Below are 17,249 nucleotides of genomic sequence, written 5' to 3' on the forward strand. Positions count from 1 at the left end.
CAAGGATATCCCTCTTGACACTCGTCACTCCTTTGTCAATTCCCTTTTGCTGGGGATATCTTTCTTGACATTGGCCTCGCGCTTGTTCCTTGCTGACTATACCATTTGGATGTACTAGTCAGATCTCATCTGGCATAATTGGAAAGCTGATGGCATATTTTGAAGTCAATTCTCACTTGTTCTGACCAAACAGACTCTACTAGGGAATTTTTCTATGAAAGGAGAAAGATAAAAGAAACAAAATAAAAGACAAAGGAAATGATGACTCTTTAACAAAAGAAACTATAAATAAAAATCTATCAAACGCAGATACCGACTCTATTGGTCATGACATGCACATATGGCCTATCTTCTGCCGTCAATCGTCTTTCAAGACCTTCCCTTGACGATTCCCTATCTGATTCCCAATCTTATTCGACTTGTAGTGCCCGAAGGGTTTTCACTATCAAGCCTCTCTCATTTTGGTTTTCTCTCAGCTTTCATCGCCTTATGGTGCCTGTGAAGGTTTTCACCGATAAGACTCTCTCATTTGTATCACTTCCCAGCTGGGGATTTGGAGTGTTGCCGGTATGACTCTCTCTGCTGGAGATTAGAGTCCTTTCTGCTGTGGAACAGAATGTTATGTTCGCCGGTAAGACTCTTCATTTGTCTGACTTGGCATCTTTTGAAGACTGATCAGAAGGTCTTTCTTTGGACCGTAATGTGGGTTTTGGATAGGGCTAGAAAGAAAGGGTATTGAAGGCTCAAAAATGCATCGACTTCGGGTTATTAATTACAACTTTCGGAACTAGATATATTTACAACAAACGCAACACTGCCCCAGTTTCTTGCTTGGGGATTTTTTAATTGATTGATCTTTTTTTCATTTTTCAAAATTATGACCGAGCCGTGAAGCGCCTACGTATCCTCTTTGAGGAATCAGGTCAAACGTAGTTCCCAATTCCTCTGTTTTCATTTGACTTTCCTTTGTTTTTTTTATCATTTCTCTTTTTTTTCGCCTTTTCTCGTTTTGTTGTTTTCTTTCTTTCTCTTTTTTTTTCTTCGTTACTACTGATTCCGAACGAGGGGTATGGAAGAAAATAAATAAGGCTCAAAATAGGTAACAAAGGATAAAGTGTTTAGGTAGCAGAACAAAATGCCTTCGTCATTCCAGTCTTCAAGACATGCCAAGTGCAAACAACATAATCAAACAATAGATTTATAGTCTCTTCCGATGGTGCTGGGCTTGAAAATTATGTTAAACATTTGCTTTTTCCTTTATCATTTCTAAAGCACCGTTGGGTGACACTCTCATTATCATGAATGACCCTCATGCCAATTTGGCGAATCTTGTTTTTAACGGTTTTCTTCATATTTTACTTGCCCCAGTTCCATATGACTCGAGCTCTGAATAATCTCAACCGTCCTTATTTCCTTTAAATGGTCTGATCACTTTTTCGGGGTTTTATGATTAACTTTAAGATTAGGCCCAAACTGTGTGCGTATGTCATGTCACTAGAATCAGCGTTGAATAAAAATGATAAAAGGACTAAACAAAAGAAAATTGGAAATAATAAAAGCCCGGATTTTGCATTAGACTACCGGTGAAATGGTTTGAATAACAAAACAAAACAAACCAGAACAAAATCCTAAACAACCCTGACAAAACTTAAACAGACCGCTATGACAAAATGGAAAGATAAGCGGCAAGATATTGACACAAAACAATCCGAATTACAATCCTAATGATCCGAACAATAGAAATGACAACAAAATAAGCCACCACAAGTTTCTCTCTTGTTAACCAAGGAACAGAGCGTCCTTCCACTTTATCAAGACTGGCATCTTAGCCACTGAGCTTCGCATCGATACTGCCAATACCATTACCAGCTTCAATATCATCAATATCGGTCAACAAGTTCTCAAGAGGATTCGTGTGCTCCCTGTCACTGTCATCGATCACAATTGCCCCTTCCTGAATCATTCTTTCTATTTCCTTTTTCAAAGAACGACAGTCTTCAATGCTATGTCCTTGGACATTAGAGTGATACATGCATCGTACAGCAGGATCGAATCCTTTTGCATATGGGTCTGGAGTATAGCCAAGGAGCGGCTCAATCAGTCCTGAAAGCTTTAGCTTTTCAAACAAACTTGCGTAGGACTCCCCAATTGGCGTGAAATTGTTTCCTTGCCTTTGTTTTCCCCCATGCCCCTGTTTTCTAGGGTCGTTGGGTGCTTGAAAACGTTGTGAAGGCAAGAATGCATTACGTGGTGCTGGCTCTCGCCAGCGGGGGTGACCTGATAGTTGACCCTGCGACCGGACTTTGTTCGGAGGATAATACTGAGGTGGATTATATGGAGCTCGGGGGCAGGCTTGGGCATGATGGGCTGAAAAGAGTGGCTCTGATGGTGGGTAGTAGGGTTGTGGAAGGTTGTATGAAGTGTGTGGATAATTTGGATGACTGGGCCTGGGCTGGTAGTGAGAAGAAGGACCTCTGAATTTGGACGCAGTACCTGCTTCGACTGATGCGATCTCGAGCGCACCTCCCGCGCCGCTCTGAATAGCCTGGGTCGTTGCCTTGAGCGCTGAGTAATTTAGGATTTTGTCAGACCTTAGACCCTCCTCTATCATGACCCCTATCTTTACCACTTCATTGAAGGATTTCCCAACCGTTGTCACCAAGTGACCAAAGTAAGTTGGATCCAGTGTTTGCAAGAAGTAGTCCACCATTTCTCCCTCTTTCATGGGAGGATCAACTCTGGCCGCTTGTTCTCTCCAGCGGAAAACCCAAACTCACGAAAACTTTCCCCAGGCTTCTTTCCAGTCCTCAGCAATGTGAGACGGTCAGGGACTATCTCGAGATTGTATTGAAAATGACCTGCGAAAGCCTGCGCCAGATCATCCCAAGTGTATCATCTGCTGGAATCCTGCCTGGTATACCATTCTAGTGCCGATCCACTCAGACTTTGGCCGAAATAAGCTATCAGCAGCTCATCTTTGCCACCTGCCCCTCTCATTTTGCTACAAAAACCCCGCAAATGTGCCATGGGGTCATCGTGCCCTTCATATAAATCAAACTTAGGCATCTTGAACCCCGCCGGGAGTTTGACGTCCGGGAAAGGGCATAGATCCTTGTAGGCCACGCTGACCTAGTTGCCCAATCCGTGCAGGTTCCTGAAAGACTGCTCCAGGCTTTTGAACTTCCTCAATACCTCATCTTGTTCTGGGGCTTTAACCGGCTTTTCAATCTCTGCCGGTACCTCCAAGTGCGGATTGTAGGCATGTGGTTCGGGGGCATGGAATGTGGGCTCAAGGGGATAGTATTGCGTATCATGAGCCTGAAACAATGGCTCGCTGGTTGATCTTTGCAGGGTGGCTGATGTGGGTCCCACAAAAGTGGGAACATTTGGTGTCGGGAGAGGTTGATGGGATGGTGGAGCTTGGGAATCATGGGGGCTTCTCTCCTGAAAACAATGGCTCTTTTGTGCTTTGGCTAGAGCTAACTGCATTGCATTCATCTCTAGTCCCATCCTTTCTATCTTTTCCATCGCTTCTTTTAACAACTGGCTCATCGGCCTTTCTTCCTCGGTACTATTCTCTGAAGTAGTCATGCTTGTTGTTATCGGTCCTTTGGATCTAGTTTGGTAAGGGTGTGTTGCCAGAATTCTTTAACAACTAACTGTTTGAGATTCGGAAAACAACAAACTTGTTAGCGTTTAGAGTTTAACAGATTTGATAACAACACATTGAGGATGCAATGCTCCTAGGCAGTTAACCGTTTCTAACATGCTTTGCTTCAAACAACATGCGTCATCCCGGCTTGCTTATTTGCCCCTTTGAAGTACTTTGGGAACCCTTGTATTTTATTCTGTTTTGTATTTTCTTTTCCTTTCGATTTTTTCATTTTTCCTTTTTCGATTTTTTTTTTCATTTTTTTTCGTTGTGGTCGAATCTTATGGAGATTGCCTACGTATCATGACCCTGCATGAATCAGACCTTGCGTAGTTCGGACATGTCATAAATAAACTATATTTTAGATTTTTTTTTTTTGAATTTGTAAAAGAACTGCTTTAAAAAAAAGGAAGTATTTATTTATTATTTTTTTTTGGATTTTGATTGATTTTCTTTTTAAAATAAAGACTTCTAAAAACTCCTTTTCTTTTGATTTGAACTTTGAGAATTTCAAAAGTAAAAGGAAGATATTTTTTTTCTGAATTTTCAATTGTTTTTTCTTATTCTAAAGAAAAAAGAAAATATATTTTTTTGGAATTTTACCTTTAATAAAAGAAATGCTTCTAAAAAAATATTTTTTTAAATTTTGAATTTCCTTTTCAATTTGAAAGAAGAAGGAAAGTATTTTCGGATTTTTTATTATATATATATATATATATATATATATATATATATATATATATATATATATATATTTTAAATAATAAAAAAAAACTTTCTAAAGAAGTCAATAATAGAAAATATTTTTGGATTTTGTTTTTGAAAATTGGGGGTCTAAAAACTTTTCTAGACTTTTTGGCAAAAGAAATATTTTTGCAACAAGTAAAGACATATATATTTTTGAAAATAAAAAAAACTTTTGGATTTATATATACTTGCAACAAATAATGAAAGATTTTTTTTTTTGTATTTTCATAAGCAAATAAATAATAATAAAAAACCATTTTAAAAATAAGACTCTTTTTCATTTTCATTTTCATGGCAAGACAAACTATATATTTTTTCTCTTCTTTTTTTTTGAAAAACAAAACAGAACGACGACTCTTTTTTTCTTTGCTTTTAATAAAATAAATTAATAAGACATTTTTTTCATATTTTTCTCAAAATTTCGGCAGAGTTTTGATAGTATTTGGGTATTGGTTTTCTTTTCAAAAATAAACAATCAATTCCCTAGCCGCTATTTTTTTTTTCAATTTCAAAATATTATTCCTGATATTCACAAGTCAGTCAACACACAAGTCCGAATCAAATAAATGCGCAAGTAGTAGCAAGTAAGATGTATCAGGATGATCATTTTCATTTTTGGTACACCTGTCCTAGACAGACCCAACCCCTTGTGTTGAGCCTCCAAAGTCAAATGCACGTGATGCAAACAAACGTTCCTACTAGGGATCCGGCATGAAACTGAGTTATTCTAGGTTCATAACCTGGGTATTTGTTCTAGACTGTGTACCCGAGCGGACAACTTGAGTCGAGGAGGGGGCTACGTACCGGGGACCCGCGGGGTCGTCCGGCTTTGTAACTTATCCGGCCTCTTTCTTATTTTAGGTATTGACACTAACAGAATAGGGAGTCTCGACTAGCGAGCTTCTCCCCGGAGGTAAGAAGAGAAGGGTTTCGGCACAGTTTATATGTACAGTTCAAATAATATCAAAGCGGTAAAAGCAGCATTTAGCACATTACGCTCAAACATGTAAAAATCAGATAAAACCAAATATAACAATTTATCTAAGCTCGAATTTCTAACCCTGAACCAATGGTTCTGGGTTTTATCCCCAGCAGAGTCGCTAGAGCTGTCACACCTCCTTTTTCCGTACCCGAGAGGGTACAAGGGAGTTTTTTCCAATTAAAGGACAATCGAAACAGGATTTGTTTATTTATTTCAGAGTCGCCACTTGGGAGATTTAGGGTGTCCCAAGTCACCAATTTTAATCCCGAATCGAGGAAAAGAATGACTCCATATTACAGCCTGCGCACCAGAAATCCGGATAAGGAATTCTGTTAACCCGGGAGAAGGTGTTAGGCATTCCCGAGTTCCGTGGTTCTAGCACGGTCGCTCAACTGTCATATTTGGCTTGATTATCTGATTTAATACAAATATGAACTTATGTGCAAATTTTAACTTTTTACCGCTTTCATAATTATTATTATTATTTTTTACAAGGAATTGCAACGTTGTGAAAATGTATCTCGAACCGCGTTACAATCAATGTACCCGTGGTCGTCGACACACTTTGACTCCGTTGAGATTTGGATTTGGGTCACATCAATGTGCACCCGAGTTTAAGAAAATTAAATTATTAAAGGCGCGCCTAAAGCGACTAGCGTATCATCTACTTTGGGTAGGGCCGTGGAATTTTGCTAAACGGTCCATCCCGAAGTCTAAGCAATATAAAGCAAATATTTACTGAGGGCCCCGCAATTTTGTATTTTTATTTGGCGAGGCTCATCTCATTCTTATTTTTAAAGATAAACCTATAGTGACTACATTTCTTCTATTAAGTTTGTCTCTAAAAATAAAAGAAAATTTCTCAATTAATTACATGCTGAAAAAAAATAACTTATTAGTTATTAGTTTACGGCTAATGTGAATGAAAAATTGCGATCGAGTTTGTACAAAGAAAAATTGCTTTCATTCTATATTCTATTATTCAATAATACTGGAACATGAGATTGACACACCATAATATCAAAAACAAATTAACTAGTATTTGATTAATTTAAACTAAAATTATTAGATGAAGAAGTTATACATATGCAAGCCCATTACTCATTAATTAATCGACTACATTTTTATACAAAGAAAGGAAAATTATATTCAAACACAAATCTAAACAGGAGGGATTCAACAGGAACAAAGCCTGATTAATATTTCATTTCGCTTCAAGCCGAGAGTGTACAAATGTGTACCTGGAAATGACAGTACAAGAAGAAGAAGATCAGCAAAGTAGTATGTAACACAGCAACATACAGCAGCAGAAAGCCCAACACAGTAGCTTCAACACCTCAGTCCAGAAATCCCAGCAACACGGAGAAAACTAGTAAAAATGGAGAAGACAAATAGTGCGGAAATCTCTCTTTATTTTTTTCTTTCTAGATTTGAACTCTCTATGGCGTTCTTCCACTCTCAATATTTCAGAAAATTTGTTTCTATCTTTTTTACTCTCTCAAAAATGAACTTTCTCCTTGTATATTATGTGTATCCAGTGTGTATATCGAGTGTATACTTCTCTCTCCGCCCCCTCTTTTCTTCTCCTCTCTATCTAGTTTTTCCTCTTTTTTCAACTCTTCTTCCTAAATTTTCTCTTCTATTTATAGCAAAATTTTCGAAATTTTCAGATTTGTTTTTTTATTATTTTATTATTTTTTTAATTAAAAGAAATCCCACTTACAAATTGCTTTTATTTTTTTAGAAAAAGAAATCCCACCTTTATTTACTTTTATTTTTAAAATTCCAACTTTAATTACTTTATCTTATTTAAAATCCCACTTTTTATTTTTTTAAAAGAGAATCTCACTTTATTTAACTTTTCTTTAAAAAACAAACCACTATCTTTTCTTTTTCTTTCAAAAATGCTACTTTCAATTACTTTAAATTTTTTAAATTTTCAGATACCTTTATATTTATTTTTTAATTCCAACCTTCTTTTACTTTTAAATTTTTTAAAAATTTCCACAAAACTTTTTATTTTTTTAAATTTTCTACATTCTTTTACTTTAAAAAAAAAGAAGAAGAGAATTTCACCTATTTTTACTTTTATATTTTTTTATTCAATACTTCCCTTTTTTTTTTTAAATCATTCCCGAAATTATTATATATTTTTATTTTTTTAAATAAAAATAAAAATAAAAATAAAAATAAAAATATTTTCGGATTTTTTATATATAAAAACAAAACAAAAAATAAAACTATTAATAGTGATAATTCACCTTTTATTTTTTATTTTTTTTGGTTTTGTTTTGTGTTGGACAAAAATGAAGAAGGGGTGTTGGGTTAATGGAGCGGACCGGGTCGACCCGGTTTGAAGTGGACCGGGTCATGGGGAAAGTTGGGCAATTATTTGGGCCTGTGGTTTGAAATTGAAGAAGTGGCCCAATCCGATTTTTCTTTGTATTTTTGTTCTCTTTTCTTCTTTTATTTTTCTAAAACTAAATTATAAAAGTACTTAAATTATTATTAAGAACTAAATTAAGTTATAAAAGCGCAAATTAACTTCCAATAACAATTAACGCACAATTAAGTAATAATTAAGCATAAAATTGTTCATTTGGACATTAAATGCTAAAAATGCAAAAGATGCCTATTTTTGTAATTTTTAATTTTTGTAAACAAATTTAATTACTAACAATTGTAGAATTAAATCCTACATGCAAAATGCGACATATTTTGTATTTTTTATTAATTTAACAAATAAACATGCATAGACAAACATACAAATAGTTACACAAAATATCACAAAAATTGCACACCAAGAAAAATTATTTTATTTTTGAATTTTTTGGGAGTAATTCTCATATAGGGCAAAAATCACGTGCTTACACTTTCGAGTTATTATAGTTAAGTTTCGAAAGTGAGTCGTTTAAAGAGTTTACATGGGCAGCGCATAGAATGTTCTACATACAGACAATAAAAGAAAGAAAAGACTACATTAAACTACAACTTCAAATCTTTCTCATTTTTGCATTCATGTTTCGAGTAGCTTACAAGATGAACCAGTGTATCATTTGTGTACCTGGTATTGTCAATACAAGAAGAAGAAGGTCAGCAAAGTAGTATGTAACACATCAACATACAGCAGCAGAAAGCCCAACACAGTAGCTTCAACACCTCAGTCCAGAAATCTCAGCAACACGGAGAAAACTAGTAAAAATGGAGAAGACAAATAGTGCGGAAATCTCTCTTTGTTTTTTTCTTTCTAGATTTGAACTCTCTATGGTGTTCTTCCGCTCTCAATATTTCAGAAACTTTGGTTCTATCTTTTTTTCTCTCTCCAAAATGAATTCTGTCCCTGTATATTCAGTGTATCCAGAATGTATATCGGGTGTATACTTCTCACTCCGCCCCCTCTTTTTTTCTTCTCTCTATCTAGTTTTTCCTCTCTTTTTTTCCACCCTTCTTCCTAAATTTTCTCTTCTATTTATAGCAAAATTTTCGAAATTTTCAGATTTATTTTTTTATTATTTTATTATTTTTTTAATTAAAAGAAATCCCACTTACAAATTGCTTTTATTTTTTTAGAAAAAGAAATCCCACCTTTATTTACTTTTATTTTTAAAATTCCAACTTTAATTACTTTATCTTATTTAAAATCCCACTTTTTATTTTTTTAAAAGAGAATCTCACTTTATTTAACTTTTCTTTAAAAAAAACACAAACCACTATCTTTTCTTTTTCTTTCAAAAATGCTACTTTCAATTACTTTAAATTTTTTAAATTTTCAGATACCTTTATATTTATTTTTTAATTCCAACCTTCTTTTACTTTTTAATTTTTTAAAAATTTCCACAAAACTTTTTATTTTTTAAAATTTTCTACATTCTTTTACTTTTTTTTTTTAAAAGAGAATTCCACCTATTTTTACTTTTATATATTTTTTTATTCAATACTTCCCTTTTTCTTATTTTTTTAAATCATTCCCGAAATTATTATTTTTGTTTAAAAAAAAATATTTTCGGATTTTTTTATATAAAAAAACAAAAAATAATAATAAAAATATTAATAGTGATAATTCAGCTTTTAATTTTTTTGGTATTTTTATCCTATAATAAAAAGTGTAATAAAGCTAAAATAATAGTAGGTTAAAACCCCCTAAAATATTTACATAAAAGAAGTGATAAAAAAAATTAAATGTTATCAAAAATTAGATGTTCACAAGTATCAAATATTTTTAATGTAGCAACAAACTAAACCAAACTAAATAATCAATCAATTTTGTGAGTCGGTTTAGTTCTACTTTTGTTACCACATGCTTTCCGTTTCCTTTGATTTGAATGCTCCTGGTTGGAGTTAATTCTGAATCAAGCCTAACATGTCGAACAAATTACTGTATTATTACATTATTACTTGGTAGCGCGTATAATGTCTTTCCCAGATGAGCATGATTTCATGATTGATTACCAACTGATAGGAAAGAGGAGGAAGGAATAAATTGCTGTACTGAATACATACAAACAGATGGAAATGAAGGAGAGATGTGATAAGAATACAAAATTTCTGAAGTTCTTTGTTGGCGTCTAAGGTGACTTGACTATTTTATTTACTATTCTTTTGTGGATTACAAGTTTCTCCATACTGTCATCTGACCACCCCCCAACCCATAATGTCTTCTTACTTGCCCAATCATGCCCTAGCCCATAACTTTCATTGTTGGGTTTACCTATGGGTGTCAAGGGGCCGGGCCGGGCTAATGGAAAAGGAGACCGGACGATCTCCGTACTGGTCTAGTTACCCGTCTCAAAATATCCATTTTACCGGTTCTGTGCGTCGCCGGTAAAAATTTGAACCGAAACGGTGCCGGGCCTAAGGATCGGGCAAGGCATTAAGGGAAAGCAAATCAAGTATAGCAAGAAAGGTGCCACAAGAAGCACCCAGCTTCTTGAAATTATATATACCGATATTTGTGGACCCTTTGATGTTCCATCTTTTGGTGGAGAGAAATATTTTATCACTTTTATCGATGATTTTTCACGTTATGGATACATTTATTTGCTGAAAGAAAAATCTCAAGCGACAGATGCTCTCAAGGTGTTTGTTAATGAGGTTGAAAGACAATTAGATAGAAATGCAAAAATCATTAGGTCAGATAGAGGTGGTGCATATTATGGAAAATATAATGAATTAGGACAATGTCCATGTCCATTTGCAAAGTTCCTCGAGGAACATGGCATATGTGCACAGTATACTATGCCAGGAACACCTCAACAAAATAGTGTTGCATAAAGGCGTAATCGAACACTTATGGATATGGTTAGGAGCATGATGATTAATTCTTCATTACCCAAATCATTGTGGATGTATGCTCTTAAAACCGTTGTATATTATTAAACAGGGGTTCTAGTAAGGTTGTTCCAAAGACCCCTTTTGAACTGTGGACATGAAGGAAACCTAGTTTAAGGCACCCGCATGTTTGGGGTTGTCCAGCGGAAGTTAAATTTATAATCCACAAGAAAAGAAATTAGATTCTCGAACGGTAAATGGTTACTTTATTGGTTACCCATAGAAATCTAAAGGGTATGTGTTTTACTGTCCAAACCATAGTTCAAGAATTGTTGAAACCGGTAATGCAAGATTCATTGAGAATGGTGAAGTTAGTGAGAGTGTTAAAAAGCAAAGTGTGGAAATAAAATAGGAGAGAGTCAATATTCTGTTACCCACGAATGTGCCTACTTCCACACAAATACCAAATATTGTTCCAATTGTTGAAGAACACTTTGACAATACCGAGCAATATTTGGATGGAACACTTTATTAAGAAACTAACTCACAAATATCTCACACAAATGAACCACAAGAAATGCCATTAAGAAAATCTCAAAGAGTTAGAAAATTGGCTATTTCGAATGATTATATGGCTTATTTGCAAGAGTCGAATTTTGACACTGGTTTTAATAAGGATCTGATTTCATTTTCACAAGCCATAGAAAGTAATGAGTCTGACAAATGGATTGATGCCATGAAGGAAGAGTTAAAATCCATGGAATACAATAAAGTCTGGGATCTTGTTGAATTGACAGAAAGTTCTAAAAGAATCGGGTGTAGATGGGTCTTTAAGACCAAACGCGATTCAAATGGAAATATTGAACGATACAAAGCCAAACTTTTTGCCAATGGTTATACTCAGAAAGGAGGCATTGATTATAAAGAGACTTTTTCACCGGTCTCAAAGAAAGAATCGTTAAGAATTATTATGACTTTGGTGGCTCATTATGATTTAGAGATACACCAAATGGATGTGAAAACTGCCTTTCTTAATGGAGACCTCGAGGAGTAAGTTTATATGTACCAACCAGCTAAAGAAAAAGGTCAAATATAGGGCTGCTTATCGGGCGGTTATTTACTCTTAACGGTTTGGCTTATCGGTTATCGGCTTTTAAATGTATTAATTCGCTAGCCGCCCGATAAGATATCGGGCGGATTGGTGTCGGTTTAGCTCTTATCGGATGGTTATCGGGCGATTTATCGGCCTAGCAAAATTATCAATGATTCTAGGAATCCAGCAGTACTACCAGAAGATGGAAAATAAGCAAAAAAATTAGGACTTGACATGACTTTGGTTTAAAAAAAAGACAAGAAATGGCTATTTTTTGCGCTTCTCTTCGACAACAGCTTCCTCTTGAAATCATTAAGGTTTGTGAAACGTGTGTTCCTTTTTTCTTTAGATTTCCCAACTTTCCCTCGATCATCGAAATCGTATTGCACTAATTCTACAAAAAAAGCCAGGTCTAATCTCATTAATTTCTCGGGGACAGATCTGTTGTTTCATCTAAGTAATGTTCATAAAATATAAGCAATTTATGTATGTCATTTTGCTCCGGAAGTGATAGATAATGAATCAATTTCTTTTATCTTTGTTAGTGTTGTAATAAATCAGAAACTTTTTATTCAACTTCTTCTTCCAGTTAAATTGAATATATTCCTATACTCCTATTTAGCTGATAATAGGCGAAATCTAGGTGGTTTAGCTATTGTTTATGCTTCCGCTTGATTATATTCCAATGATATATTATGGTTAATTGATGAAAAATAGGCTCTAATTGTGATATGTATACATTGCAGGATGAGGAGCCTATATGATGCTTTCAAGAGGATATTAGAATGATTTATGAGCAAGAACAACTCCTCGAAGTCGAATGCGCGCAAGGACGAGACGAAAAAATGGACGAAATCAAGCTCCAGGTGCGCGAAGAAACGCGCGAAGTCGCGCAGTAGTTCGCGCGTAAGAAAGGCCGAGGCAGAATCATGCGCGAAGAAACACGCGAAGTTATGCGCGAGCTCGCGCGTGTCCGGTCTGGAAAAAAACGTTATTTAGGGGTAAAATTGGAAATCTGGAGGGAAACCCACTTAACCTATATAAAGTCAAGCTCGCCCAAGGTTAAAGTATCAAGTTTTTCATAGTTTAGTGGAAGAAATAGAGAGACAAGAGGCAAGGAGGAGCTTTGACCATCAAGTTCTTCTTTTTTTCTCTTGTTTTTGCTGTTTTGTGATGAAATTGAACTTATTTATGATGAACACTAGTATGAGTGGCTAAAACCCATTGTTCTGGGGTCATGGGTGAAACATGAATGTTGTTGTTTGAAGTTTAATTCTACAAAGTTGGTTTATCATATTGGGTTATTTATTTAATTCTGCGTTTAATTATTTTGCTAAGTAGCTAACAGTGAAATACTATCTACGAATCTTTAGTTGAACTCGAAAGTGGGAACTTTAGATTGCATATAGAATTAAATAGAGCAAGTTCTTGTTTCCCTCGGGGAACGGATTTGCAATTGGGATAGACATATACCCAATTGCCTTGCTTGGTTGAAATACAGGAAGTGTAAATGCGTTCTTGTTAATTTTAATTCCATAGACATATAGGCGTTGAGTTGACTTGAATAGGCGAGTAAGAACTCGACAGATTTTTATGAGTAATATCAACCCTGTCAATCAATAACTCAGATAAATTGATTAGTCATTTTGAGCCAAGAACACAACACGATTGATGACTATGCCCGTGACCCTGGAATATCTTCTCCTACTGTTTGTTACTCGTAATTGCTATTCGTTTGGGTACTTGCGTTAGTTAGATTAATTCTTTATAGTTTAAGTAGTAAAACAATTACATCTCTCTTTAGTGAACAATCTCTTGGGTAGATAAAGAAATTGGGTTTGAATCAGTCAACAGTTAATCATAAGTCTTCGTGGGAACGATACTCTACTCACTACTCTATTACTTGACGATCACGTGCACTTGCGTGAGTGTTTTGGTCAACAATTTATGTATGTCATTTTGCTCCGGAAGTGATAGATAATGAATCAATTTCTTTTATCTCTGTTAGTGTTGTAATAAATCAGAAACTTTTTATTCAACTTCTTCTTCTAGTTAAATTGAATATATTCCTATACTCCTATTTAGAAAAATTTGATCAATTCTATATTCCATTACCGGACTCATCATATATATATATTCTTAACGGGTTAACAAATTATCCGTTAAAAAAATTGAATAATCCGCCCCAAAACCGATAAGTTGTTAATAAAAAAAATTCAATCTGTTCCCCGTCCGTTAAGCCGTTAAGCAATTACCAGTAAGATATTAAGCTTCGGTTCGGTTCGGTTTTCGGTTTCGGATCAGTTTTGAACACCCCTAGTCAAATGGTGTGTAAACAGAAGAAGTCAATAGATGGACTTAAACAAGCCTCACGACAATGGTATATAAAGTTTAATGATACCATAACATCTTTTGGATTTATGAAAAATACCGTTGATCGGTGTATGTACCAAAAGATCAGTGGGAGCAGGTTTATATTTTTAGTCCTATATGTTGATGATATTTTACTTGCTGCTAATGATTTAGGCATATTGCGTGAGACTAAAGATTTTTCTCTCTAAGAATTTTAAAATGAAAGATATGGGTGAAGCATCCTATGTGATAGAAATAGAAATATTCTGTGATAGATCACAAAGATTATTGGAATTGTCTCAGAAAGGCTATATCGAAAGAATTCTAGAGAGATTTAATATGAACAATTGTTCAGCAGGAATTGTTCCAATTCAAAAAGTGGACAAATTTAGTCTCATGCAATGCCCTAAGAATGATGTAGAACGAAAGGAAATAGAATCAATTCCTTACTCTTCAATTGTTGGTAGTCTGATGTATGCTCAGACTTGCACAAGACCGGATATTAGTTTTGCGGTCGGAATACCAGGAAGATATCAGAGTAACCCAGGAATTGATCAGTGGAAAGCTGTAAAGAAAGTTTTGAGGTACCTAAAAGGAACGAAGGATTACATGCTCATGTATAGGAGATCTAAGCATTTGGAAGTTGTTGGATACTCGGATTCAGATTTCGCTGGATGTATTGACACTAGAAAATCCACGTTTAGTTATTTGTTCCAATTAGCTGAAGGAGTAATATCGTGGAAGAGTGTCAAACAGTCTGTCATTGCTACATCCACGATGAAAGCAAAATTTGTGGTATATTTTGAAGCCACAATTCATGCATTATGGCTGCGAAACTTTATTTCAGGACTTGGGGTTGTCGACACCATTACCAAGCCGCTGAAAATTTACTGTGATAATTCTGCAGCAGTATTCTTCTCCAAGAACGATAAGTACTCCAAACGTGCCAAACATATGGAATTAAAGTACTTTACCGTAAAGGAGGAAGTTCAGAAACAAAGAGTGTCACTTGAGCATAATAGAACTGATCTCATGATTGCAGATCTGTTAACGAAAGGTTTACAGCCAAAGATATTTAAAGAACATATACATATAATGGGTCTTGGTTGTATTTATGATTGATGTATTTATGATGTTTTGACACTCTGAGCTCATTTATGTGTTTCTGATATACATTAATGGTTTCCTGTTTCTCATAATAGCGTGCACATTATTGTTTTGAGATATTACATGATAAGTCTCAATGAGACATTATTGTGGACCATAATATTTTATAGCTTATGAACCTGATACGATAAATTACTAATGTTGTAGTATATGGAAGGGAGTATGTAGACAATTTATATATAACCGCCATAACTCACATTTGTTAGTTTATCGTATTGTAGTATTTATGATGGACATAATAGAAGAGATTTATTTATACACAACTAATGTTCCTATATTAAATATTAATATTATGTGATTATAGGGCCAAATGGGAGAATGTAAGTTATTTTCTTACGTGTATGTGGCACAATAGGTTTAAGGCCCATAATTAATATTTAATTAATTATCAAATCTCATCCGTCCGATTGGTTACTTGATGGACGTACTAGATTAAGTGAGAACCTCTATAAATTGGTCCTCTCCCCACCCATTAGGGTTACCGTATTTTATTTCTTTCCTCCATCACCAAAGGAGGCGGTAACGAAAGCTAGGGCAAGGGGCGAGAAACCAATTTCAATTAACGCTTCCGCTTCACGGTGATGACTTATGATTCTCTGATGTCTTCTGTAACAATTTTTGTGTAAGATTATCATGTTCAAGATCTTGGTATGCAATTAAAGTTTATGTTTACAAATTCATGTCGACATTTTTGATTAATTACGTGAGGACATTGTGTATTTTTTCTTTCTGTTGCATACGTGTACGAAATATCGGTGTAGACAATTAAAATTTTATTAAATTTAAGTCCACAAGTAATTCGGAAATTATTATATATTAAATACATATTAGTCCAAATAATACTATGTGCTAGTATAATCGGGTCTATTATTTAAATTTATAATAGATTGATTTAAATATAAGTTCAATATATTATTAGGTTAGCTCGTCAATTGGTCTTCTATGAAATGGGGCGGCCCATGAGCCTCAAGTCAAATGGCCCAGTAGAATTTTCTTAGAGGCTACTCTACCCTACATCTAAATAAAGGGGTCAAAGGAGAAGGCTAGAAGACACCAAGTAAGCACAAGGAAAGGCTAAAGAAGCTCCGAAGAATAGCATCAAGATCTTCCTCCGCACGGAAGGGCTTCAAATCTTCCGTTTGTGACAACCCACACCAAATCCTGGTTCGTGACGATCTTCAAATTATTCGTGACGTACCATAAATCTGAAATTTGTCATGTTCAAGATCAAGCTCTTAAACCATCTTTTGTGAGAAGAAGAATTAGAGGACTACATCTTTTTAGATTTGAGATATACTTGAGATTGTAACCCCATTACTTAAAATTAAATATTATATTTGTCGCTATATTTCTTGTCTTGATTATTATTTTTCAGGAACGAAATTTAGTTGTTGCAACTGCCGCATATAAACAGCAAAAAAAAAATGTTTGCAGCTTTGACTGGATAATGTGAATGGTACGTACTGCAACCGTCTTGTCTCACGGTATAGACAACGGTTAGAGGAAGGAGCTATCTGATGCAAATGCTGCAAAAGACTCGAATATATCAGAGAAAGAGCAAGAAGGATAGATAAATAAGACATTGATGAATATTCCCGGCAATGCTTTTGTAGAAAGAAACAAAGATAAACATGATGTATAGCAGGAAAGCCAATGCTTTCAAGACAGGGCCAGGGGAAATTAATGAGACAACTCTATAGACAAATTTCAGTGAGAAAGAAGAAATCTAATTTTTTCATTAAAGTTTTTTTGGTTTATTGGCTTGTGGGGAGATAGAATGGGAATTTGGATCTCGATATATAACTACATAAGGATGATGTTAGTAGTGTTTTGCTTTGGTGTACCTTCATGCATGTTTCATTTGAAAAAGTTAATATTCATACTCAGTGACGAAGTCAAGAATTTATATATGGGAATTTGTAACTAAAAGCAATTTTTGAACTCCTTTTTATCATTAAGCTAAAAGTTTCCCGAGTGCCATTAAGTAA

This window comes from Nicotiana sylvestris, chromosome 6 (assembly GCF_000393655.2).
Source record: "Nicotiana sylvestris chromosome 6, ASM39365v2, whole genome shotgun sequence".
Lineage (NCBI taxonomy): Eukaryota > Viridiplantae > Streptophyta > Magnoliopsida > Solanales > Solanaceae > Nicotiana > Nicotiana sylvestris.